This window comes from Patagioenas fasciata, chromosome 1 (genome assembly GCF_037038585.1).
Source record: "Patagioenas fasciata isolate bPatFas1 chromosome 1, bPatFas1.hap1, whole genome shotgun sequence".
Lineage (NCBI taxonomy): Eukaryota > Metazoa > Chordata > Aves > Columbiformes > Columbidae > Patagioenas > Patagioenas fasciata.
The window spans coordinates 46720072-46734256 of record NC_092520.1 but is presented as its reverse complement, the minus strand read 5'-3'; the positions used below and the strand labels follow the sequence as shown (position 1 = coordinate 46734256).

At 36.8% G+C, this 14185-nt stretch overlaps 1 long non-coding RNA gene across 3 annotated transcripts in view; it reads left to right on the top strand.

Annotated features, from left to right (window-relative positions):
* The window catches only part of LOC139827577 (uncharacterized), a 91721-nt gene that overhangs the window by 35318 nt on the left and 42218 nt on the right, over positions 1 to 14185 (top strand). Inside the window, exon 2 of one of the 3 annotated variants that reach the window (XR_011738369.1) lies at positions 8379 to 8479. The exons of the other annotated variants lie outside the window; for them this stretch is intronic. This is a non-coding gene — a long non-coding RNA (uncharacterized lncRNA). The remainder of the gene's footprint in view (positions 1 to 8378; positions 8480 to 14185) is intronic. 3 annotated transcript variants of the gene reach the window in all.

Here is a 14185-nt window from a genome sequence, read left to right as displayed (position 1 = left end):
TAAGATAGGGAGATAACTATTTTGCATTGCAGGTTAGGCCTCAGGGGAAGTCTGTGCTTAGTGTTGGGCTCAACACTTAAAGATGCTGACAACATGCAAGAGTCCATCTGAGCACAAGAATGATATGACATTTAAGAAACTTAAGATCTAAAGAAAGGCTGAATAAATCAATCATGTTTAGGTGAGAAAGAAAGAGAAGGTAAAGTAAGTACATGAAAACATGGATATTTCTGGAGTTTAAGTTGTCTCTTCACTGTGATCTAACCAGAAAAAACACAGGACTGTGGGAACAGATGGGAATGTCTCTCTTTTGTCAGATACTTGGTGATGTTGAATCAGCAGCTGCAGTTTCAATCAAGCTAAAGGTTTTTTGCTAAGTATACTAAACATGAAAATGAGGTTTATTCTAGCAACACAAAAAGTTTCAAAAATAGAAAGTTAGAATTATCTGCCAGCCCTACATGGTTGTCTTGGAACACGCTTGAGAATCTCACCTAACACTAGCTAATATCTATGTTTGGGCATCTGTACTGAGACTGTAGAGTCCCTGTATTTATTCTCACCTTAAGTGTTATGGCAAACAGATTAGAGAAAATGATTATCACATCTGGGTAAAAGCAGTGATTATGGTCACAGAATGAAACACGTCTCAAACAGGCGCATAGAGTAGGCAGTCTACACATGGTCAGTCACTATTATTTAGCACCTTACTTGTTTGTTCCTGCTATTGTACAACATCCTCTTCAAACACCTCAGAAGGAAAATCTCTGCTCCAAAGCATTTACAGTCCAAAGAGAGGTAAAGAAGAACAAAAGCAATAGGTAACTTTGATGTAATTGTGCACACAAGCCACCTAATTAATTTTGTATTTGTGATATGTCTACTTCAGATTACATCCCTCAGAGAATCAGAAGGATGCACTATCGATGTCCTCAATGCTAAGTTTTATTGCTTAATGACATTTTAGTTATGCTTTATATATTGAGGACACATGGCGTTCATGTCCATTTCTATGTATGTTTGCAGAGAATACTTAATTTTCCATTGATTTTTAGTGTCATAAATTTTTAAGGTAAAATCATCCACTGTAACCTCCAGAGTGAAACTGTGGTTTTAAAAAATTTCAAAAATTACTCTATGCTTTTATTTTGTAAGATCTCTCGAGCAGGGCACTTATCTTGCTACTTGTTCTAACTCTTACTTCCCATTTGTTTCCTTGCCAGTTTGGCTTGGATCTTATGTGCCAACTGATTTGCCTGTCTGGGTTGCACTTTGCTGTATGGTTTGCCGCTCTGGAGCTTACTGTTGTTGACAGCAGTGAATTCCCACCATTGTAAGCAGCTCATACCTGTCACTGAGCCCTACCAGCTACATCTGTCTTCCAGCCAGGGTCCCCATCAGTTCCTAGAGCCAGAAGATCATGGAATCATTTAGGTTGGAAGACACCCTCAAGGACATCGAGTCCAATCATTAACTTAACACTGGCACTAAACCTAAGAACTTACACGTCTTTTGAACGCCTCCAGGTATGGTGACTCAATTACTACTACAGCCTGTTCCAATACCTGACAATCCTTTCTGTGAAGAAATGTTTCCTAATATCCAATCTAAACCTCCCCTGGAGTAACTTGAGGCCATTTCTTCTCATCCTATCACTTGCTTCTTGGGAGGAGAGACCAACACCCTTCATACTACAACCTCCTTTCAGGTAGTGACATAGTGACAGATGAAAGGAAGCAGATAGTAGTGGTGAGAAATGCAGAGACAATGGCTTCATTTCTCTCACCTGAACATCAGAGCGAAAGGAACAGATTATTTTGATTATTTCTATTTTCTGTCTAGTCCCATTAAGAGGTAAATTCCCAACAGGTGAGAGATCCTACTGTGGAATTACTTATGACCTCTGCACCAAACCATTTTCACACCTCAAGAGGTACTACTGCACATATGGCTCTGTGCCAGTAGTCACCCTAAATATGATGTTTGCCCGTTAGTACCTCTACATGCAAAATCCATTTCAAATGCAAATGCAATACAAGGAGAGGTAAGGAAAAAAAAAGGTAACTTTGAGGCAATCTGAGGTACAACTCAATTGGTTCACTATGGGCACGTTTTTATGGGGAAGAAGGCATTTCATTTGGCCCACTTGCAAAAAGGCAAGTTTTAATGTAAGAGTATGTGAAAGAAACGTTGATGCAGCAGGCAGCAAGAAGTTTGCTGAGCTTAAATACGCAAGACAGAAGAGGGCTTCAGAAATGGAGCTTCGTGACCGAATTGATGGGGAAAAAAAATGTGCACCAGTGTTTTTGTATGTACTGCAGAAAAGCAGAGAAACAGGCAATATGTATGAAGATTACATATCCTATGAGACCTTAAGAATGGAGTTAACATGTAATGTTGCTAGACCTGTCCTCTAGTGAAGCTTGAAAGCATACCTACTGTAGTCTCTTGATCTAAGAAATACAAACACAAGTATTTGAGCATGGTATGCATACATGTTATCCTTTTATAGACAGTTTTATAGACTGTTTTAAACAACTACACAAAAACAAACAAAACGGATTATCATTTTTTAAAACTGATATGCAGGGGGAAGTAATAAGACATTGGATCTGATTATCAAGTATATTACTAAAATGGTTGTAAGACTTCATTAATAAATGTATTTTTAAAATTATTTCAGATGAATATAAATGTCTGTGAAATTACTGTTTTCACTTAGTCTTCTTCAGCATTAGTAAAAGAGAATATTAACATAAGGAAAATGTGATAGTTCTGAGTAGTAACAGAAGTTGGGTAATGTACCAACTATTCAGTAAATTATATCGATAATTAAGAGTCTAGTGTTGCTTACCTTAATGCACTTCTATCTATTTTATGTAAGGTTTTACCAAGAAATCAACTTTACATGAAAGAAAAAAAAATTCTCTCTCCAAATTCAAACCTATTAGTATCATTTCCTCGATGAAAAATACCAATCCTGAAAGTCAGCTTCCACTAATGTACTCACTATAGCATTATTAGTGGTAATATACTTAATTAGTGAATTTTATATAAGATTTATTTTATTCACAGTAGCTCGACCTGATAAAATCCTTCACTCCAATTCATTTAATAGTTAGACTATAGAAATTACATTAATATTACATCCATGAGCAAAGAGATTACCCCCAGTTAATGATTCCCTTGGGTTGCCCTTTTCTGACAAAGACTCAGAGCCAAAAAGTTCTAAATTTTTCCTTCCCTCTGAAATAAAGAAACATTTCTAAACAAAAAATTAATTGTTGTGTTCTTTTTGTAGCATTTGGGTTCTGAACAAAGGAGAACTCACAACATTAAACTAATACCTGAAACAAACATTGTTTTGCTTTGTATTGACAAATACCTGGTTTAGACTAAAAAAGAACTCCAAAGGCTGTTGATATATCTTCCAAATGATTCAGAAAACATCTAGAACCTATTTGGTTTAGGGGAAGAATTAAGCATCTTAAAGGATGCTGCAAGGAATGTTTTTAAATCACAGAGTGGTGCCTCTTGCTATATCATTTGTGCACACGAAAGGCTCGACAGTTGTACACCAGCATTTCAATGGTTTCCACAACTTGTGGTTCAGAAGATCTTATAGTAATTTGCTTTGCTTCTGCCTTTGCCTCACAAGGGCTGTAAGTATCACTGAGGTAATACTTGCTATTACAAGACAATTTTCTCACCGCTGTTCTAGAACTTTCGAAGGGGAGGAGGTGGAAAATGTGGCTCTCTGCTGCAGATCCAGACCAGCAGCTGAACAGGAATATTGCAGAAAGAAAACGGAGGAATGGTTTAAAGAATAGGGTGTGCTTGATGGTCTTCCACAAAGACTTGAAGCATGCCCTCATCTAGTCATATTGTTTCAGGGAGTGAGATAAACACTGCTGAATGCATTAGAAGTTTTCAGTAGAAAAGAAGAAATGACAACTATATTGATCTTGGGCATTTGCCTACTTTTAGGAGTATCAGTACAAAACCACATAGAGACAATGCCATAACAGGACCCAAACAGGCATTTCTGCCATCAGAAGGCAATTCATCCCAGTGTAAGATGTCTAGATGAGAGGAATTGCTCTCTGCAAGTACCCCCTGTCCTTTACTCAGTATGGATATGACTTAAAGAAAACATCTAGCTTTTAATCACAATCAAGAAATCCTGGCCTTGGAGTCTGAAAACTTGTGTTTTTCCCTGATGAGGAACACAACTTAAAAATGTTTAAAATTCAGCCACTTTGAGTTTCTTTTCTTTGCTTTCCAGTTCCTGGATCTGCTAGAGGTACATTTTCATTCTCATTGGCCAGGCTTATCCTTATATCCACAAGGGTCAAGGCTCAGACTTGAGGAGCGGTACTGGCTAGTCCCTGTCAGTCCTGGTTGTGGCCTTGGTATGGACTTGGCTGGTGCTGGCCTGCCTTTCTTTGACAGTGCCTGGGCATGGTTTGGAGGCCTGGGCAGTAGCCTCTCCCCAAAAAATAGCATGCCACCCCGGCTGGATGTCTGGATACAAGCTGTGCCATGATGAAGCTAGAGGATGGGTCTACTCCGGTTTTAGTTAGTTTTACACATACTGTGTCTGAATCATATTTGTTTCCCCCTCACTGGAAATGATGCTAAAGGGCATTAGGGCATATTCTACACAAAATAAAAACAGTATTTTTTTAAATTTCCTTCTGTTTCATATTTTAGCCCATTGAATAATAGAAAAAAAATCCCTATTTCTTTATAAAAGACTCATAATGAGTGGCCTTTGTGATTGATTAAATAACTCAGCTTCGCTCCCATGTTAATCAATTGCAGCATATGGTTATTGCTTCATGTACTGCTGCAGTGGAGTGGATCATTTACAGCACAAAGACTTCAGCACAACTGTGTGTATCATTTTGGTTCTAGACACCAACTTCTTTCATGGTTGTGCTTTCCGCGACTGTGGAACAAGAATCATAACATGTTTTGTGATCATGGGAATACGGAAAACAGGAGTAAAATGCATAGTGACCTACTTTTATGAAAATAATTGGAGCATATCACATATGTTTGTAACGTAGAAAGCACATCAATATTTATGAGGAAGTACCTTTACTTTTGAAATAGATTAATTTATTTTTTTTCATGGACCAATTCTCTGATTTAAAAGCAAACTATATCAATTGTAATTAAACTAATTCTAGTTTAAAAGATTGCTTCAGATTAACTGTAATATGATTAACTGAAACTAAGAGTCTCATCTAATTTTTTCCATAATATCTTGATGAAAAGTGAAATATTAGAGAGGCCTGAAACTATTGAAAATTATATTTTCCATAATTTTTCATTTTAATGTCTTCAAAACCTTTAAAATAGTGATGGTTTGAGTTCTATAGTCAAAACATTTCTTTTATAAAGAAACATGAATCAGAATATAATTTTTAAGCTTAACCATGTTTATATGCATGAGTGATTATTGCATAAGGAGATTAATAATAAATCACAGAGAGATTTATAAATAAGTTATCCATGGAAAACTGAGCTAGTGCTGCCAGTTCACTCCTTTACTTTGTACACATTGGATTGTCATTAAACTATTTAGTTATAAGTTATTTAGTTTAATTGCATATATTGCCATTATATGAATTTAGGTAATAGTTGTGCTGCAGCTCACTGGCCTGCATGGCAATAGCTTTACTTAGGAGGCTCACTAGAACTCTCCATCTGAGCAGACGTGTATGTAGAGGTATGTATATCTCTGTGTGCTTACTGTCTATCAGATTCTTACCTTGATTTCAGGTGAAGTTGCTGTAAACGTTGCATCAGTAGCTACGTGCTGCTTAATACTATCATTTGTCAGATACTATCGGCAATTTCACTAGAATCATAGAATCATTTCAGTTGGAAGACACCCTCAGGATCATCAAGTCCAACCATTACTTAACTTAAGATTTTGGCACTGAAAAAAATACATTTTTTCACTACAAATTGAATGTAACATGCCCTGATGGGCGGTTGTGATGGATCTAAATCAAAATACCTTTTAATCTCTTTGTTGTGGGTGTTTGTTGGTCAAATGGTCATCCTGCTCATTTCTTTGAACATATTTGTTATTAAGAAAGTTTAAAAACAGAAAAAAAAGTAAAATGAAGAAATTGAGTATGTTACGTAAATCAGCCACACAACTGTTTTATGATCCTATCAGTCTGAGAATGTGGGAGAGAGAAGGCAGGAAGGCTTTTTGAATCTAATCTTACATAGTCCATCTGGTGTAGCATATGACAAGAAGTCAAGTATCTGAACTTTTAGGAGCCACTATGGATCCTTGGGTTGAATCTGGCTCTGACCATACAGCCAGTGTTGATACTTCCACTGGTTGCACTGATTGACTGTTGTGTCATATTATCCCTGGCCTTTCCGACTCCCTCACTTCAGGGGATATCAACACTAGTAATCATCAGGCAGAGCTCAATTGATTATCTTCAGAATTTCTCTGGCTATTGACCATAATGGAAAAAAATTGTGCCTCTGAATTATTCAAAATGAAAACATACACAGAAGAAATCAATAAGGCACATCTGATATTAAAGACAAATTAAAGCAGGCAGTATAATGTGTCTTGGGGCACCTGCTACATACAAAGAAGGAAGCATTTCAAGGTAAAGAAGACTATTTTCCTTCTTTCCTTATTTTTTTTGGTGAGTATTATATTTTTGGCTGTCAAAATTAACATCTTTATGAATTATGACTTTAAAGGCTTCTTTTCAGCTTGATCTTTATAAATATTAGAATTTAACTTCAGATTCCAGCACAGAAATTCCTTCTTTGTATTCTCACAGTCTTTTAAACTCAAATTTAACCTGCCATGCTGGAGGTAGAAAATTATAGAAAAATGTCCAGGTCAGAAAAAAAAACCAAAAAACCATTAACAAACATCTAGAGCTAGGCAAACCACATTAAAAAATATCTAGGGCTGGGCACTAAGCCTCTGAAGACTTTGAAAGTGTTGGAGATTAAACTAGTGAAGAAAAATACACCCCTCTCAGAAATATCTAATATGTTAGCAGGGAGAAAATGTCTCCTATTTGATTCACAGATATGATTTTAAAAAATCTGTGGAGGAGTGATGGCTTGGGTTTTTTGGGCAATATTACTGAGGAGTCATGTGAGTTTTTACCCTGAGTTTCTGATTCAAGACAAACTACATGGATTCAGAATATGGCATTATTCGTATATTCTCTGATTGCAAATTTGTTATGAATGTGGTAAATTTCTCAGCAAAGACTGAAGAAAGATGTGCCATGACTGTGGTTTGAAGTAACAAGGGAACACAACACAACACTCACGTGACAATGGGCAGCATTAATTCCCAAGCTGAACATTTCTAGCACTCACTTAGAAACCTGTATTTACTGGGACCTGATTCCTTGCTCCCTCACTTCATGGAATATTTCTTTTTTTCAGTATTATTCCACTGTCTTCTTCATAATAAATTTTAATTTACATGGGATTGAGAGGTGTCATCAAAATCCAAAAAAATACACAAAGGAAATGTAAGCAATATAAAAATGTCTTCTGAGAAATCAGACTCTTTTCCTAAAAGTATGAAGTGTAATTGCTGCTGTAGTAATTAATGTTCATAGGAAAGAGAGTCATATCCAGGATGATACAACAAACCCCAGGAAAGAGAGCATTGACGGCTGACTGGTCTTTCAAAGAACTTGAACAACTGGAATTTGTTTCCACTCTTTGTTGAAATTCATACAGGCTGGAGGAATTGGGGGATGGGGTAAAATATAAAAGTAACTGAAGCTGGTGTGTAAAAGGAGAAATCTGAACAATTTCTGCTGTTAGTTTATCTTTTACTGGAAAATGTGAATAGGCTTAAGCTGTTAATACCAGTACATTTTTACTGCAAAAGGTAGGATTCCAGAAACATAAATTATTGAGAGATGCAGATAAAATATTTAAACCTACTTAATGTGTTAGGTGCCCAGGTTCTCTTGATCTCAATGGAAAATAGGCACCTAAGCTGCTTAGCTGTTTAGAAAAATCATTCTGGTGTCCCATTCTCCCATGTAAACACCTAAATACACCTGAAAGTCTGGCTAAAAATGCTCAATGAGCTCTGCAGGGACTGTACACCATGTCTGGGATTCTTCTTGTCTAATTTGACACACTATTTAGAAATTCAGGCAAGTTTTTTAAACAGTAGTCTTTAGTGCCATCAGGGATGTCATAGGATATATGGGACAACTCCATAGGATTGTCAAATGTGACATGGGACGTGTGATTTCAAATGAGACCAGATGTGTACATTCAGGCAACCAAGCCCCATGCTGGGACGTCTAGTGCAACGTAACTTATGGCTCTGTTCATGTTTCCAGATCAGAGAATGTTTCTGAGGTCCTGAATCCGGCAGGGTGCCCAAGGGGTGTGGCACCACCCCATTGTCAAGGTTTGAGAAGCCTGTGGAGAACTACCACAGGTAAGTCTGAGGGTAAGCCCAGGGTACCTACTGAAATCTGGTAGGAACCAAGGCAGTCAGCTGAGACTGGTAAAACAGGAGAAACATAAGAAATAATATGCCTTGGAAAGGCAGACTGTCTTTCATGCTTAAATTTCAAAGGTTGAATTTTGCACTAGTTTAATGCTTATGAAACCATAAATTCTAATAGTGGCTGATATTGAATCAGAACTAAAACAACGTTTAGGAGAGTGTTTTTCTGCTTGTGCAGAAAATGGCATTCCATATCGGCAATGTGTTGCTGCCAATTCCCTCTTCAAGTTGCTTGAAGCTGCCTTTTTTGCTTATTTCTTTGTCAGAAATGTAATCATGCGTCATGATATCCTATGGCATCCCTGTGGAAACCTGTTTTTAAAATTTATGCTACTGTGTTTAATGTATACACAAGAAAACCCAGAGGTCTCTGTTTTCTACTTTACCCATCATTTTGGATACTGTTTTTCAATTGTTATTAAACTTTTTGCTCCTGAAATGGAGACAGAAATATCAAATCACACTGACTTGACCCAGTGACAGGGAATTACTAAAATTCCTGTTGCTGTAAATGAGAATTCTGACTATTGAACCAGGTAAAATATAGACAGTTTTATAGAGTCTGTGAAATTACTGGGACCTGCTTTGCAAAACTTCTTTTGACAATATTTAATGCAATTTCGCACAATAGAAATCTATTTTTTTTCCTGTTAAATTCTGCTGAAGCTTTTATGTTGCTTGGGTAGATTCACATTAACACACCAAGGATGGATCTTTTACAAAGATGAAACTCTAGAGAGTCTTCCTATGATCACTGCCACATTACTGCCTGTGAGAGTACCAATTCCAAGATTTAGAGTATGGGACTGGTATGAAGGCTTTTTGCATCACAAATGCAGTGTGTGCCTGTGTGTAAAACGTGACAGTGCTCTCTATATCAGAACTTAGTGTAGCATATAATGGAATTTGATATTTCTTCTTTGTGCAGATGAAGAGGTCTTTTCTCAGTATATGATTCTTCTCAGGAGATGTGCGCTTCTGTGAAACAGTAAGACATGAACAAAACTACGGCAATATTCACAAAGAATTGCAAGTATTGCAAAAATCAGTTAAATGTGAAAGAATGTAAAAAAACAATAGAGTATGTAAGCATGACCATGAGTAGAAGAGCTAAGGGTCTAGATGCTTGACTACTTGCAATTCCAATTTGTGCTATTGTCAGAGCACAGTGCTGTTGAAAAGGTGCTCTTTGATCTGTAAAACAAAGATGTGAAAACAAAGGGAGAACAGGTCAAAGCAGAAAGAGAATATGGCAGGAGCGATCTTGGTGGTTTTAAAATACTTTCTGTGCTGTCAAATAATTAATCGCCACCTCAGTTTCCTCCTGATGCATCTTTTGGAGTGACCAACTAAACATTGTCAAAACAATCTGCAAACATTTTTCTGGGGATAGTGAACTTTGGATCATATTATAGACAAGACTACATGAAGATTTGGTTCCTTGGTTCTACACAGTCCAACACTAGTGCAATTGACTTCGCATCCTCAGGCAACTCAAATCCTATCCAAAGTGTGAGACAGATACTCCCACATCATGCTATGAAAAGTCCACCTTGCAGGGTGGAAACATACCGCTACGGACAGTCCGAGCTGAAAAAAACCCCAAAAGCATAATTCTTTTGTTTCAGGGTCACAAGGGCAGTGCATGGATCCTAGACAGCTGCAGGACAAAATGTCAGGCAGTGTGAATGTGGCCTGTTGTCCTTAAGGGGTTATTCCTTAGCAGAACTGATGCAAGCTATTCTGTACCACATGGTCTAAGGGACAGGACCATTCCCAGGAGCAGCTATACTGAACAATGTATGTGTAGCATATGTTGCCTACATTCTTGCAGAGAAGATGAGAAGTCTTGATAATGCTGTACAACACATCTATCTCATGCCTGAACCCCAAGAAGTTTCATATATTCTTATTTATTTTGCTTCTATTATCTGCTCAATACCTCTCATTGTATGTTTATGGGGTTTAAATCCCATGTGGAATTCTCATATCCCCTTTCCTCAGTAAGCATTATCTGATACATTATAAAAAGAGTCAACATCACTCCTTCTTCTATTTCCTTTAGAATAAAAACTTAACTCTCACTAGAAACCTATAGTCAGAGCTGGCTTCAGGATTATAAATATCAAATGATGCATATTTCCCTTCTAGAACGAATATATGCAGTTAACACAGAAGCTTAAATATTCCTCCTCCTCTGTGGGATTTTTCATTCAATGACTTAGGTGTCCTGTTGTTCACATGCATATGTTTTTAGGTATCTCTTTCTTCCTGTACACTGCATAAGCAGTAAGATTGCTAGAAGTTACAACTGATCTTACACCCCATTTGTGATTTTAGCCTGTAAATTTGCAATGAAACTGTTTTGAGTAATGTGAGTCTCAGAAATTATGGACTGCAAAAGTATATTAGGTTTTGTTGCATGCCTAAGTCATAGTAAATCAAGTATAAACTGTATGGAGAAGTGTCAGATGATGAACTTTATTCACTCTGTAGACTTCTGGAATCTGAGAGGGGAAGTCCATGGATGTGTGTCCATGCTTCTGTTTTCCTGGCACCTCTCAGAGGTAAAATAGGTGGGTGTTCTCTCTGAAGTTAAGCAGCCATCTAAAATATTTCTAATAAACTTGTGGACTGGGAAGACCACAAAGAGACAAAAAAAAAACCCATGTAAAAAGATCTATGGGACATAGTTGCTCCCTGTGGAAGAGAAGATGGTGGAAGTGCTAATGTAAGAAGTATAGTTTTCATATTTTCAGTCTAAATATTCTCCTTGGTTGTCTTTAGTGTATAAAGTGTGTTTAGCCAGTGAGCAAAATAGAGAAACATGATAATGCTAGATAACAATTTTGAGGAAAGCTTCCGCTACATCTCACCTGCAGCCTGGACAGTGGAAACATTCTTGGCTGCTTTATTCCTGGGTGTTTTCAGAGTGACTCAGCTGTTTGAGTCCCATTTCAGCAAGAACTCAGGAATACAAAATACAAGCTTCAATACAATTCCCCATACAGAGCCATGCTAGATATCAGTAACAAGAGTAGCCTGGGTTGCATGTGTTATTGTATTTTACCAAGTTAAAAGCTCATTTTATTTGTTTCAGCCTAAGTCCATTACCAGTGATTTCTGAGGAAGTGATACAAAAATACGTTACAAGGAACAGAAGGGATAGAACATTTTAAAGATGTTTATTCAAACTTATTTCAGAACTGACTGTTTGGAATACTTTGAAAAGATGCTGGATTATTGTTACAGAGAGATTTTCTTCTTACATGGGAAGTGATATCTGGTGGTTGCTTTAGTACGGTGCTGCATCTAGCTACAAAGCCATAATAATGGTCTACACTGAGGACACAAACTGCATATTGCAAGCCTAAATGTAAGGTGCTTGAAGATGTTAAGTGAAGTGAACTCAGGACCTGCATGGTATTGCCACAAGACCTTTCTCATACAGTGTGGAGATTTTTACTGATATGGTTATTTGTGCTCTGCAAACTCCCTACTGTTCTGCTGCTAGGATGAAGGTTGTCAGCTTTACAAGGTTTTATATTTTCACAAGAACAATATATTAAAACAATAGATGCCATTGAAGATATTTTCATCCATGACTTACAACAGGGTTCTGAGGCAGTTAGAAGATGATAATATTATTTTATCAGGTGATCCAGTGCTGATGTCTACAGAAAATTTAAGAAGGGAATTTGTCAATTAAACATGATTATTATTATCTTCAGAAAAGAAACAACACTTTGGGAATATTTTGTTATTATTTATTATTTAACAGTTCAGGAAAATCCTATTTAGCAATGTGTAATTGCTGAAAAGTTGTTACAAAGCACAGTAGCTGGTGAAAAAACAACTAAACTGAATAATCATAAATGATACTTCTGTGTGAACAGTCCAAAGTAAAGGGAACCTCTAACCCCCAACAGTTATACAGATGTATTGGTAAAATGTCAAAAGCAGATGAGAGGTAAAATTGATCTTGGAAAGACAACAAAGGATGACATCATCAGTTTAGTGATTCCAATTTACAGTCTAAATTGGAGATGGTAAAAAGAATTATACAGGCACAAAAGCAAAAGTGTTTGTGATAAGTAAATACGGAGAAATTTCCTGAATTTGAAATGGTTTAGCTTCCTTTGCCATTAGTTTTGATTATGACTTTTTCTGAAATCAGAGAAACGGAAAGAAGTCTTGGGGCTATGTCTTATTCTTCTTCATGCCAATGTTCTCATGCCTCTGTATACTGAAATTCACTATTGCTAGCTTCCACAGTTCCTTTAAATAAGTTGAGTTAGACAATCTATCTACTAATTCAAAAAAATCAGTTTACAAAAATTTACTTTAAATGAACACTATGCTTATGTGGCTTTTCATGACATCCATCAAAGATGAATATAAAAGTTTGTGTTATGAACTAACTACTCTCTGTGCTGTGATTAAAGGGCACATGGTGACCTCATGAACCACCCTTTAGACTTCCAGTGCTTCTAGCTTTAATATTCTGTGCTAGATTCACAGACCTCTTCTACAGATGCTAAGCGTTCAATCCTGAAGGCTCCACTTCATCATCAGGTAATTAGTATTTTCATTAACTTGCTTATTGTCAAGGAAAATGAGCCTTGATCATCTAATTTTTCCTCAATGAGTTGAATATTGTAATATATCTATAATTAATGTGTTTTATGCCACAAACGTGTAATGGAGTGGAAATCTGAGCCTGCTCCCAGCAGTCACTGTCAGTAAATGTTTGATGAATAAACAGAGACTTTCTAATGGGAAATGGTGGCGACTTTTATAAGCAGACACAATAAAGACTTTATTAACATACTTAAGAAGCATTCTGGGAAATAGAATTGAATGCATTATTACTGTAGACTCCTTTTGTGAAAAGTAAATTTTACTGTCCCCATAACAAATGTTTGCTTGTTTGATGTAACTTGTAGTGTCATTCTTTTATGGAACATCTTTCACTGTAAATCTGTGAAGCATTTTGAATTAGCTACATATTCCCTATAGATCTATTATCTAAAAAAAAAAATCCCTCTGAAATTTGTATAAACTAATTCCTTATACACCTGGATGCAATGGAAAACTAAATAAAAAGGAAAAAAAAATCAATACCTAGCAGATATCTGAAAAATCAAATGAAAGTGATAACCTTGTTAAAATGAGAATATAACATAGGTGTTCAGAAGGTGAAGAGAAGCTGGGGTGGAAAGGCAGACTATTTGCAATGCCACATCTGCTATAACTAAGACAAAATATGTCCTTAAAACGTGTTAATGAACAGCTCCAGATGTAATATCAACATGCTACAGTGAAAATCCAGGAGTCTCTCTGAGCTAGTTGGGAAATAATTTAGCTTCTTGACTGGTTCCAGAATGGAACTGGCATGGTATTTGCCTTCCCAGAACACACTGTATCTGGGGATGAACAATGAACAACTTACCTAAGCAAGAAAGACACTTGGGTCACATATACTGCTTTTACTCAGCTAAGTGCAAATTCTCTGTTCTGATTTGCATGCAATTCAGAAGTTTTCTGTGGCACTGGTGTAATGTGATGGAGAGGGCAGGAATAAAAATAGTAGAGAAGACAGGGAGAACTATGCACAGTAGGAAGCGAAGAGAA